We start from the raw sequence: 13,139 nt of genomic DNA on the forward strand, positions 1-13,139 counted from the left end.
GGCCTGGCACTCCAACCACAACGCCATAATCAAACGCATAGATCTAGATGCCATCTATCAAGCCCTCAAAACAAACAGGAAATGACATCACCACAAATCCCAGGAACCCCATCCAGGAGAAAGATATAAATAGAAAGCAGGAGACAACAGCTTCGCTTCACTTGGAGGTCGCCACTGATGATGTGACCTAGCCAGGGAATGAAACGTCTGGATATCAAACCTACCGCTCAGCAAGCAAACCTACACCCTAAACCTCAACCTGAGCTACAAACCTTGACAAACCTTGCAAAAAACGATACTGTAGTACAACGTGATATGCGAGTGAGATACATACATCAGAAGAATGATGTAATGTTCCAAGATCTTCCTGACCCCTCTCATGCAGTCTTATCGCAGGATAAACCCACAGTAAGATGTTTCTTCAAATTTATGGTTTCCTTATCTGAACAAACTCGAAATAATGTTGGGCAGCAAGCGACCAATAGGCACAATAAGCAAAGATGTATTTGAAATGGAAACACTTCCAGGGCTGTGTGGCAAGAGGGATTAATGAGTCTGTTTAGATAGCTTTTTATTTCCCAAAAGTCAGTAATGGCACAGTGGACTGAACAGCCTACTGTGCTCCAACATTTTCTGAAATGAGCAAAATGGAAATGCTATTGTTAGATGATGCTGACTGTCTTGAATTCAGAAACAGAACAGAACCTTGAAGGTACCAAATATTATTTCATCAATATAATTTCAGGTATAATGTTTAATTTTTCAAATGTGCTGGTTCAAGGGTCTTAAATGTTTGAATTTTAACTTTTACTTTGCATAATTGCAACAAATGCATGTTCTGCTAATCAGTTTGACTAAATACTTTACTGTACCTGATTCTTTTATAATCATTTTTTTAAAAAATGTCTATAGTTTTCACTTCATGTAAATCAGTCATTATTTAAAAGAAAATCACAACAGAACGGTGGTGGCACGGTGGCTCAGTGGCTAGCACTGCAGCCTCACAGTGCCAGGGGCCCAGGTTCAATTCCAGCCTCTGGCGACTGCCTGTGAGGAGTTTGCACATTCTCCCCAAGTCTGTGGGTTTCCTCCGGGTGCTCCGGTTTCCCCCCTATAGTCCAAAGATGTGCAGGTTAGGTGAAATGGCCATGCTACATTGCCCAGCCTCTTTCCCACAGCACCAGCCCCTGATAATGCCCTCCAAACTTGACGTTTCATGGATGGACCTGCAGACTGAGCTGCGGACCGAACTGTGTCCAAGCTCCTGAACTGGTATCTGAGAATGTCTCTAATTTTATCACAACCACACCCTGATCGAGAAGTACCTCCCTGGACATCAATGAGGACCACTGCCCTAAGACTTTGAGACATGGCCGTTGCTTGAGAAGTTATAACTATCTGGAAAGATTAGGTAAACAAGTGTTGGATAATTTAATGATTCTGAAAGGGTGAATGTTAAAGACTTCTTAAGCTCCAGCCAGCCTGATGACGTGATACTGGCTTGGTTTGGATAAGCAAAACTTCTTCAGATGTCTGCAGAGCAAACTTATATCCACTGGTGCCAAGTCCTTTGTAACAATGTCCAATGAATGAATGTAACTTTACCAAATGCAATTATGCAATAAATTTGTTAAGACAATTGTTAAATTTCAAGATTGGTTTATCATTTCTCACTGCAAGCCAGTTCGGGCTTGAGACACAGCCAGACAAAAGAGAATTGTGTTTTTTTTCATTCACAGGATGAGGGTGCTTCTGATTAGGCTAGCATGTATTCCTCATCCCTGAGGCTAGTTAAGAGTCAAATGTATTGAATCACATGTCGGCCAGACCAAGTGAAGATGGCAGTTTCCTTCCCTAAAGGGCATTAGTGAACCAGATCGGCTTTCCCCCAACTAATTCATAATTATCATTTGACTCTTAATTTCAGATTTTTAATCGAGCTGAAGTTCCATCATTTACCATGGCAGGATTTGAACCAGGGTCCCCAGAAAATTACCTGACTCTCTGGACTAACAGTCTAGTGATAATACCACTAGACTATCTCCTCTCCTTAATAGGTGGCAGCATCCTTCTAATCACAAATACTACAGTAAGGACGGTGGCTCAGTGGTTTGTACTGCTGCCTCACAGTACCAGGGACCAAGGTTCAATTCCTGCCTCGGGCGACTGTCTGGGTGAAGTTTGCACATCTAACCTGTGTCTGTGTGGGTTTCCTCCCACAGTCCAAAGATGTGTAGGTCAGGTGAATTGGCCATGCTAATTGCCACAGTGTTAGGTGCATTAGTCAGAGGGTCAGTGTGGACTCTTCAGAGAGTCGGTGTGGACTTGTTGGGTCGAAGGGCCTGTTTCCACACTGTAGGGAATCTAATCTAAACAATAAAACTTTTTTCTCAATCATTGATGAACAGCTCTCAGCACAATATCCAGAAAGCAAAATGGTCAATTTCAGGGGTTCAGCATGTTTCAACCCCTGCTTTCTGTTCCTGAAGAATCTAAAAATGAAGAATGCCTGAAAAGTGTAAAGTGCTGCTGGAATTAATATTTCAACAATATAAAATTTGCTTGGGATGGAATCTCTCCTGCTTTTAGGCACTTAATTTTAGTTCAGTTCCGTTTACTGAAAGTAGCACCTCAAAAGGTCATGCGCGTCTTGACATTTTGTAGCCTGGCTGTTTGAAGGCTTTGGAAGCATACCAGCAGCTGACACAAAAATCTGATAATTAAGACATTGCTGACTTGGGTCTGCATTCTTAAAAACTTAGAACAAATTTCTTAAGAGTTATACAACAGTATTATGATATGTACAGGCTGGTGCTGAGTGAAGAGAAAAGGATGGAGAAAGTTGAGAAACAAGAACTCAAATTGTGTACTTCTGCTTTTAGATTAAGTCGTAACCACAAATGTGATTTTAATTCTTAATTTTTTGAGAGGCTGGAGAAAACAAAAAGAAAAATGTTTTTAAGTCACAAGAACAATATTATCACAGGTAATAATTATTATTTTTAGACTGTATAAAGCTAGCATTTTTTTTTCATGGGATATGAATATTTGTTTCTCATCCCTAACTGCACTGCAGTAGTAAAATTCATTTCCAATTCCTTGCAAACTCTTAAGAATTGCAAAAAAGATTTAACTTTCAGCAAGAATAAAAATCTGAAGTTAAATAATCTGAAACTTCACTCAACCAAACAACAATCTATATCTATCCACCCATCACTATTCTTATATTGTAACACAGTTCACCCCACATTCATTTGAATACAGCATCATTTTGCATATGGCCAGCTCGACGGCACCTGAACAATAGGCACAGGCTGATGCACTTCCTATTGAATACATTTCACACTGTGCTACTCCCTCTATCAGCATTTCCCTCTTCAAAGTGTTATGGATCAGACCAAAGCCCCTCAAAATATATTATGAAGAGAGCCTAGACCCTAATTTTTCTTCTTATTTGAAATACAAGTGCCAGATGTTGCATACCAGATGCAATTTGATTGGTCAAGCTACCAGTCTTGAAGCAAAATACACTTTATTCACACACTACAGTTAAAACACAACAAAACAAAGAAGAAATTGGAATACCTTAACATTATTAGAAAACTTAACAGAATACAGAGTTACCTCAATTATCCAGCATTTGATTATCTGAACATCAGATTATCTAGCAAGATCGCAAGGTCCCAATGCTAAGGTAAACATTGTTATCCAGCATTTGATTATCCAAATTCGACCAAAATACTCCCCGCCCGTGTCCTTCGGATAACCAAGGTTCCTCTGTGTTTAGTAGTAAAAGAAAATAAGTGTTCCAATATTGCAACATTCCATAAACACACCCTTGGCAAAGGCAAGTTCAATTAAATAGATTGTCTCACGTACAATTCTCCAGTCCAGGAGAAAAAACATCAAGAGAAAACTCAGACACAGAGTAGCAGGGAAGATGCACTGCAGCTTTCAAACCCAGCTTCAAGACCCCATCAACTATTACTGAAAAACGAAACCTAAGAAGTCCTGGTTTTGTAGGAGGTTGATCCCACCCATTCAGACTCTTTCAATTGTTCCAACTTTTAAAACAAAACTCAAAGCCTCACAAGCAGTTGACTTTATTGGATTCAAATCGACAGCTCAGAACCTCTGTCTTAAAGTTAATATCAGAGTGGTGCTGGAAAAGCACAGGTCAGGTCGGATCCCAGGAGCAGGAAAATTGCGTTTCGGGCAAAAGCCCTTCATCAGGACTTCGATTTTCCTGCTCCTCTGATGCGTCTGACCTGCTGTGCTTTTCCAGCACCACTCTAATCTCCAGCATCTGCAGTAGCTACCTCGTTCTTAAAACCTGTCTTCAAAAAACAAACAGGACAAACTACGCCTCTTTAAGCCATTGTATCATCACAAAAAAAAACCCTTTTTAAATTCACTTCTGACCAATCCTTTGTTGACTACTCTGAAGAATCACTTACATGTGCCAAGTAACTTCAAATTACTTTCTACATTCCAGGAACTATGAATTGTTTTGGCATCCCATCCATTTGTGTTATATAGAACAGAGGAAACAGATGCAAGCCCACACAAAAGCTACTGGAGAAAAAGCAGTAATATTTTGGTTATCAGCTAACAAGGAAAAAAATTCGACATTAATCCTCCCTGTCACATTAGCCATCGATGAACACCCAATTATGTTTCAAAGAAGGTCAAAAGAAAATACCCATTCTCTAAAATCATTAACGAGAGGCCACGCTTTCAAGGGGAGAGGTGGAAAATTTAAGGGGGATGCATTCGGCAAGTACTTCACACAGCGGGTGGTGGGTGTTTGGAACGCGTTGCCAGCAGAGGTGGTAGAGGCAGGCATGGTAGATTCATTTTGCATGAGTAGGTGGGGAGCAGAGGGATACAGATGCTTAAGAATTGACCGACAGGTTTAGACAGGACATTTTGATCGGGTCAGGCTTGGACAGTCGAAGGGCCTGTTCCTGGGCTGTAAATTTTCTTTGTTCCTTGTTATTCCTTATCAATGTCAAATCACAACTGGGGAAAGGGAGTGGGGCAAATTAAGTTAGAGATTTTAGCAACCATGCGATTCAGGACCAATTAACAGTTAGTTTGTGAGCATGAATTATAACAACCACTAAGGATCCAAACTGAATCCTTTATCTCTGTTAAATTAGTAGATTTCAGTAAGAAAGGTGGGGTATAGCACTAAGTGGTTTAATATTCCACAATTGAGAGGAGACAACCATATTCCTATTTGAATGGTACAGCATGATTGACGAGCCAAACGGCCTACTCCTCTTCCTAATTCTTATAGAGTCATAGAGATGTGCAGCATGGAAACAGACCCTTTATTTCAACTCGTCCATGCTGACCAGATATCCGAACCCAATCTAGTCCCACTTTTAAATATTGCAATTGTACTACCTCCACCACTTCCTCTGGTAGCTCATTCCATACATGTACCACCCTCTGCGTGAAAAAGGTTGCCCCTTAGGTCTCTTTCATATCTTTCCCCTCTCACCCTAACTCTATGCCCTCCAGTTCTGGACTTCTCCACCCCAGGGAAAAGACTTTGTCTATTTACCCTATCCATGCCCCTCATGATTTTGTAAACCTCTGTAAGGTCACCCCTCAGGCTCCGATGCTCCAGGGGAAACAGCCCTGGCCTGTTCAGCCTCTCCTTACAGCTCAAATCCTCCAACTCTGGCAACATCCTTGTAAATCTTTTCTGAGCCCTTTCAAGTTTCACATCATTCCGATCGGAAGGAGACCAGAATTACACGCAATATTCCAACAGTGGCCTAAGCAATGTCCTTTACAGCTGACAGTGATCTCCCAACTCCTGTAGTCAATACTCTGACCAACAAAGGAAAGCATACTAAACACCTTCTTCACTACCCTATCGACCTGCGACTCCATTTTCAAGGAGCAATGACCCTACACTCCAAGGTCTCTTTGTTCAGCAACACTCCCCAGGACCTTATTACTAAGTGTATAAATCCTGCTAAGATTTGCTTTCCCAAAATGCAGCACCTCACATTTATCTAAATTAAACTCCATCTGCCACTTCTCAGCCCATTTGATCAAGATCCCGTTGTAATCTGAGGTAACCTTCTTCGTTGTCCACTACACCTCCAATTTTGGCGTCATCAGCAAACTTACCAACTATACCTCTTATGCTCACATCAAAATCATTTATATAAATGATGAAAAGTAGTTATGCTCATAGAAAGGGTTGAAAAGAAAAAACTAGAAGCCTTCCCACTGTTAGTTATTATACAATGCATTCTAGTTGCAAACGCATGTCTGAAGATCTGGCAAGAAAGCATACGTGCAGTTTCATAACAAATGACAAGTACAAGGCTCTCAAATAAAATATAACCTGCTTAGATAAAATACTAGGGGGCTGCCATCAAATATAAAACTGCAACCCAGCATATCAGAAATCATCTAGGTCAGGGAACAAAACAAAGAAAAATTAAAGGCATGTAAGGGAGGAGAAAAACAGCTTTTCATTAATTTTTTTTTTTTAAAAAAGGCATTTTCTTTTTAAAGCCCAATTTCCTGCAAACCGTTTTCTAAAATTGTTACCATCTTCCCCATACCGTATAATTTCTTTTTTCTTTCAGTATTTTCAGAAATGCAAACTATTTATGAGCTACTGAAGTAGAAGGACCAAGTTGAGGAAAAGTAAAAAAGTACAGGATAGAAATTAAGATAAGTGAGCAAGCAATGAGTTTCATTTTCTTCGTTTAGGATTCATTGTCAAAACTGCGAATATTTATATCCATATACAGATTACACAGGCATCAACTTTTATGATCATGCCACAGAGCCTTCTAAATCTATAAAACATATGAAATAAGAACCTCAATGGAGTGGCTTGTTAATTGAGTCAACTAACTTCCGACTATTTATTGAAAAGATTGTGAATTTAAAGTAACATGAAAAAAAGTCATTTTTTCTATAAACACAAATACACATCTTCCATTCTGTGAAATGAATATTACAAATGCAAATTTCAAAAGAATACATTCAAATTATAGGAGCTTGACACTACTCCACAAGAATACTACCACTCCAAATGTATATTTCAAAATAATTTTGTTAAGATTAATGAGCAATTGTCTAACTATAATACTTTCAAAACTGAAGTATAATTGATGACAGAGACCAATAAAAATAATCAAACAGAGAACATGAAAAGTATTTAATATACCCTCACACACAGTTTGTGACATGGGTAAATTTAGTCAATGTTGCACCACTGCTGGTAAAGACCGTTTCTGTTTTTGACCCTACAGTTAGTATTTTGTTGGATAACCATATTTTTAAATATGGTGTGTTCAAACTGAGATAGCCTATAGGTGTCTTGTGCATGCCTGAACATCTACCAGTTCTTATATTATCATTCATCCACATTAAGTAATACAAATCATATCAAAGAACGAACATAGCTCCCAATCTTGAAGGAATAAAAAAAAGCATAATTCACCAGCTCAACAATCAAACATTTGTATGTATATTGCATGAAAGCAGTACATTGTAAATATAGCAACTCTTGAATCATAATAAAATTATCAACATTATCAAAATTTTTTCAAACTACTTGAATTGCATAATTGCCTCACCTTATAGATATGGTATGTAGATATCTTAAATCAAACAGTGTTAATACATCCAACTTTTCTGTAGAACATTCTACTGCAATGAACATCAAAACATAGAGCAGTACAGCCCCTTTGACCCTCGATGTCATGTCAATCTTATATCCTACTGAGACCAAACTAACCTACAAATCCTTCATTTCACTGTGCCTATCCAAAAGTCACTTAAATGTCCCGAATGACTCTTACTACTGCTGGTACTGCATTCCACACACTCACCACTCTCTGCATAAAGAGCCTACCTCTGACATCTCCCCTAAACCTTCCAATCACCTTAAAATTATGACTCCTCGTGACAGCCATTTCTGCCCTGGGAAAAGTCTCTGGCTATCCCCTCTACCTATGCTTCTCATCCTCTTGTACACCTCTATCAAGTCACCTCACATCCTTCTACTCTCCAACGAGAAAAGCCCTAGCTGTCCCAAACTTTCTTCCTTAGACATGCCCTCCAGTCCAGACAGCATCTTGGTAAATCTCCTGTGCACCTTCTCGAAAGCTTCCACTTCCTTCCTATCATGAGCCGACCAGAACCGAACACAATATTTCAAGTGTGGTCTAACCAGGGCTTTATAAAGCTGCAGCATAACCTCACGGCTCTTAAACTCAATATCCCGCTAACGAAAACACACCATAAGCCTTCTTAATAACCTTATCAACTTGGGTGACAACTTTGAGGGATCTATGGATGTCGACTCCAAGATCCTTCTGTTCCTCCACACTGCCAAGACTCCTGTATTCTGTATTCAAATTAGACCTTCCAAAATGAAATCACTTGACATTTTTTCAGGTTGAACTCCATCTGCCATTTCTCAGCCCAGCTCTGCATCCTGCCAATGTCCTGTTGCAACCTACAAACAGCGCTCCACACTTCCACAACTCCACCAACCTTCGTGTCTCGGCAAAACTACTAACCCACCCTTCCACTTCCTCATCCAAGTCATTTATAAAATTCATAAAGAGCAGGGGTCCCTCAACAGATTACCAGGAGAGTAACATAAAACTTAATTAGATATCTTTCATGGAAGACTAGGACATACTTTGAGTAGCATACTTAGTTAACCATAACCCTTTTGATTTTCATGCTTTCCAACCCACAATGAAGCCAAATTGACATACAATGCCTTGTTCTTGCTGGCTACAGTTTTCACTTCATTCCTACCAGCTGACTGAACAAGCTCATTCGTCAACGCGTGCTTTTCAGCAGAGCACACAGCTGTTTGGGGGAAATCCTGTCTGCTACCATTAGCAATTTACACAGAAAACTCCTCTTTGTTGCTTAGCAGTGTCATGGTAGGTCACCCAACTGAACAGACAGCTCTATTATTCAGGTTAAAAATCCAATGTAACCTTAAGAATGCAATTTTAAACTTGAGATTGCCCATAACAAATTCAAAACAACTGAAAATACAGAGCTGTAACAGAAGTCATTTTGAATTCCATGTACTTTAAATGTCCATTTTACCTTTCTACCCCTAAATACTTGTCAATTTCTAAAAAAAAACATGAAATTGTGGTAAAACACATGAAGCAAGAAAATTCAAAAAGTTCTATTTTGCTTAGTAAAAAAGCTTTGAATTAAAATAATCAATTGTAGAACTACTTAAGTTGTGTAAAAATAAACCATTATACAAATTCGCATCAAAAACTTCAGTTTTGCAAACAATGAAACATGATTCATGAAGAAAATTACATTTCTCAAAAATAACTGACAAGACATGCAGGAATCATGAGCTACCAATCGATCCCCTGCTCATTTGAAAGCATAGCAAAGGTGGAGCATTAAATAATTCTAATAATGTTTCTCAGGGAGATTACTGCAAGTATTTCCGGAATTGTTTTCATGAGCAGAAAGAATGCAAAATATCTATTTTGAAATGAATACCTGTTGCCTTTAAACCTAGGCTGGTAAATTGAGAGTCAAATATTTCAAACTGAAGTTAACAAAAAATTGTCTAACGCAGCCTTGACAACCTTCTGTGGCAAAACACTCTACAAATTCACAGTGCTCACACAAGAAATCTCACGTCATATCTGTCTTAAACATTCATACTCTTATTCGGAGATAATGCGCTCTCGCCTCAGTCTCTCCCACAAGGAGAACTAACTTCTTCACATCTACCCTGTCAAATTCCTTCAGAATCTTGAATGATTCAGCCACTTTATTTCTTCTAAACTCCAATCAGTATAAGCCCAAACTACTCAACCACACCTCATTAGACAAACCCTCCATATCCAGAATAAAACTAGTGAACTTTCTCCGAACTGCTTTCAATGCCGGTATATCTTTCCTTAGATAAGGAGCCCAAAACTATTTACAATATTCCAGGTGTGGTCAATTAGTACCTTGGACAATTTTAGCAAGATTCCCCCCATTTTTATACTCAATTCCCTTTGAGCTAAAGGCCAACATTTTATTTGACTTCCTTATGACTCACTGAACTTCACTGCTAGCCTTGTGATTCATATAGGTCTTCCAAAACCCTCTGTTCTACAGCTGTCTCCATTTAAATCATATTCAGCTCAACTATACTTCCTCCCAAAATGCATAACTTCACATTCCCCACATTATATTCCATCTGCCAAGTTATTGCCTACTCGCTTAACATGTCAATATCATTCTGCAGACTCAGTCATCATCACCACTTGCCTTCCATGCCTAATTTTGTCAAAGCAAGGTCTATTTTGCTTTATTTAATCATACGATGTGAGTATCACTGCCAAAGCCAGCATTTGTTGCCCATCTCAAACTGCTCTTAAAAAAGGTGACAGTGGACCTTCTTGTTCAAATATTACAATCTGTGTGGCAAAGAAATTCTCAGTGTACGATCAGAAAGGAAGTTTCAGATTTTTACTCTGAAGGCATACAAGTAGGAATAAGCCATATGACTTGTTGATCCATGTATAACTTTAGACTGATGATATTTCTATCTTATCGTAAGGAGGGCAATTTTTAGGTTCGTTTTTGAGTTCTTAGAATGGTATGGGGAGCCCTGGAAACGAATTTACAGGACAACCTCGATTACCTGAGGGAGACAGGGAGTACTTTGTTCAGATAACCAATAAAGTTTTTACGGGACCTTGAGATCTTGCTCGGATAATCGAAAATTCAGATAATTGATGTTTGGATAACCAAGATTGTTCTGTACACGCATTTAAATTAGAGTTTAATGAAACTCCATGGTGAGTAATTCAGTGCTTTACAATACAAAGAAAAAAAAAATGGGCCTGTTGCCTAAAAAGGAATCCTATGACACAGGGAAACTGACACAGAAACAGTTCCCTTTCATAAAGGCAAAACCATCTAGAAGGTTATGGTGTGTGCAGGTTTTTGTTTGAGATAACAGCTCCATGGCAGTAAATTGGTTTAACAGTCTTAAAAGCAGTTTGCACTGGAGAGAGCCTGAGCAGTTTCATGTCAGAGAGAAATCTACAGAAATAGAAGAATGTGGAAGAGGAGTTTAAGGGAGTCATTATAATAAATGAATGAGCAATGTTGGCTTTTGAGTATCTTACTATGAAGTTGAAACTTTATTGCTGGAACAGCACAGCAGGTCAGGCAGCATCCAGGGAACAGGAGATTCGACGTTTCGGGCACAGGCCCTTCTTCAGGAATGAAGGGCCTGGATGCTGCCTGACCTGCTGTGCTGTTCCAGCAATAAAGTTTCAACTTTGATCTCCAGCATCTGCAGACCTCACTTTCTCCTATCTTACTATGAAGCCTTATAAGACTGTAAAACCATAAAATATACAAAAAGGTCTTTTGGCCCAGAGTCTGCTCTGCCATTTAATTATGGCTGATAGGTTTCTCAACTCCATTCTCCTACCTTCTCCCCGTAACCTTTTTGATTGCCTTACTAATCGAAAACCTAACTTACTCTGTCTTCAACACATTCAATGCTTTGGCCTCCACAGAAGGCTGTGGCAAGAAGTTCTGCACATTCATCAACCTTTGGCTGAAGAAATACCTCATTTCAATTCTGAAGAGTCAAACATTCATTCTGAGGCTATGCCAACACATCTCAGTCTGTCATACTAATGGAAACATATTTTCCAAGTCCATTCTGTCCAGGCCTCTCCGTATTCTCACAGTTTCAATCAGATCTCCCTTCATCCTTCTTAACTTCATTGAGTACAGACCTGGAGTCCTCAACCATTCCTCATACAACAAGCTCTTCATTCCTTGGCTCATTGTCGTGAAGCTCCTCTGGACCTCCTCCAACATCAACATGCCCTTCCTTAAATATGGGGCCCAAAAATGCTCAATATTCCAAACTCTGACCACAGCCTTATACAGTATCAGTAATAAACCCCTTCTCGTTTTCTCACCCTCTTAAAATGACTGCTGGCACTGTAATTGCCTTCCTGACTGCCAACTGAATCTGCTTGTTAATCTTGAGAATCCTGATGTTCAACTCCCAAATCTCTTTGTGCTTCCGATTTCTGAAGACTTGCCCCATTTTGAAAATAGCTTATGCCTCTACTTTTCCAACCACAGTGCCGAACCTCTCACTTTCCCACATTGTATTCCATCTGCCACTTCTTTGCCCACTCTCCTAGACTGTCCACGTCCTTCTGCAGCCTTCCCACTGTCCCTCCACATATATCTTTGTCTCATCTGCAACTCAGCAACAATGCTGTCCATTCCTTCTTCAAGATCGTTAAATGTATGTGAAGAGTTGTGGTCCTAACACCGATCCCTGTCGAATTCCACTAGTCATTAGGTGCCATCCTGAAGACGACTCCTTTATCCATACTCTCTGCCTTCTGCCAATCAGCCAAACCTCTATCCACGCCAGTGCTTTGCCCCCAACACATGGGCCTTTATCTTATTTAGCAGCCTCCTGCAAAACCTTGTCAAAGGTCTTCTAGAAATCAAATAGATCATGCTCACCAGTTCTCCTTTATCTAAATTGCTCATTACCTCAAAAGAATTCCAACAGATGTGCCAGACATGACCTCCCCTTGATGAAGCCATGAAGACTCAGCCCTATTTTGCCAAGCACTACCAAGTACTTAGCAATTTCATTTTTTTTGTTTTTGTTTTTACAATGGACTGTTAAAATCTTGCCAATGACTGAAGTCAGGTTAACTGGTCTATAACTGGCTGACGTTTGCCTCCCTCCTTTCTTAGGAGAAGAGCTAGGGGAGGATGGGGGTGGGGAGAGAGTAGCATAGAGTACAATGGGTGAGTGGGGGAGGAGATGAAGGTGATAGGTCAGGGAGGAGAGGGTGGAGTGGATAGGTGGAAAAGGAGCTAGGCAGGTCGGACAAGTCCGGACAAGTTAAGGGGACAATGCGGAGCTGGAAGTTGGAAACTAGGATGAGGTGGGGGAAGGGGAAATGAGGAAGCTGTTGACGTCCTCATCCCCTCCCCCCACCTTGTCTCAGTCAATCCATCGAATTCAGCACCGCCTTCCTAACCTGCAATCTTCTTCCTGACCTCTCCGCCCCACCCCAGTCTGACCTATCACCCTCACCTTGACC

The 13,139-nt window shown here is 40.0% G+C and overlaps 1 protein-coding gene across 3 annotated transcripts in view; it reads right to left on the reverse strand.

Moving 5' to 3' along the window:
* Positions 1-13,139, reverse strand: part of LOC122548935 (protein FAM214B) — a 152,330-nt gene that overhangs the window by 91,950 nt on the left and 47,241 nt on the right. The gene's annotated exons all lie outside the window — the stretch shown is intronic.

The sequence above is a fragment of the Chiloscyllium plagiosum genome, chromosome 1, assembly GCF_004010195.1.
Source record: "Chiloscyllium plagiosum isolate BGI_BamShark_2017 chromosome 1, ASM401019v2, whole genome shotgun sequence".
NCBI classification, from domain to species: Eukaryota; Metazoa; Chordata; class Chondrichthyes; order Orectolobiformes; family Hemiscylliidae; genus Chiloscyllium; species Chiloscyllium plagiosum.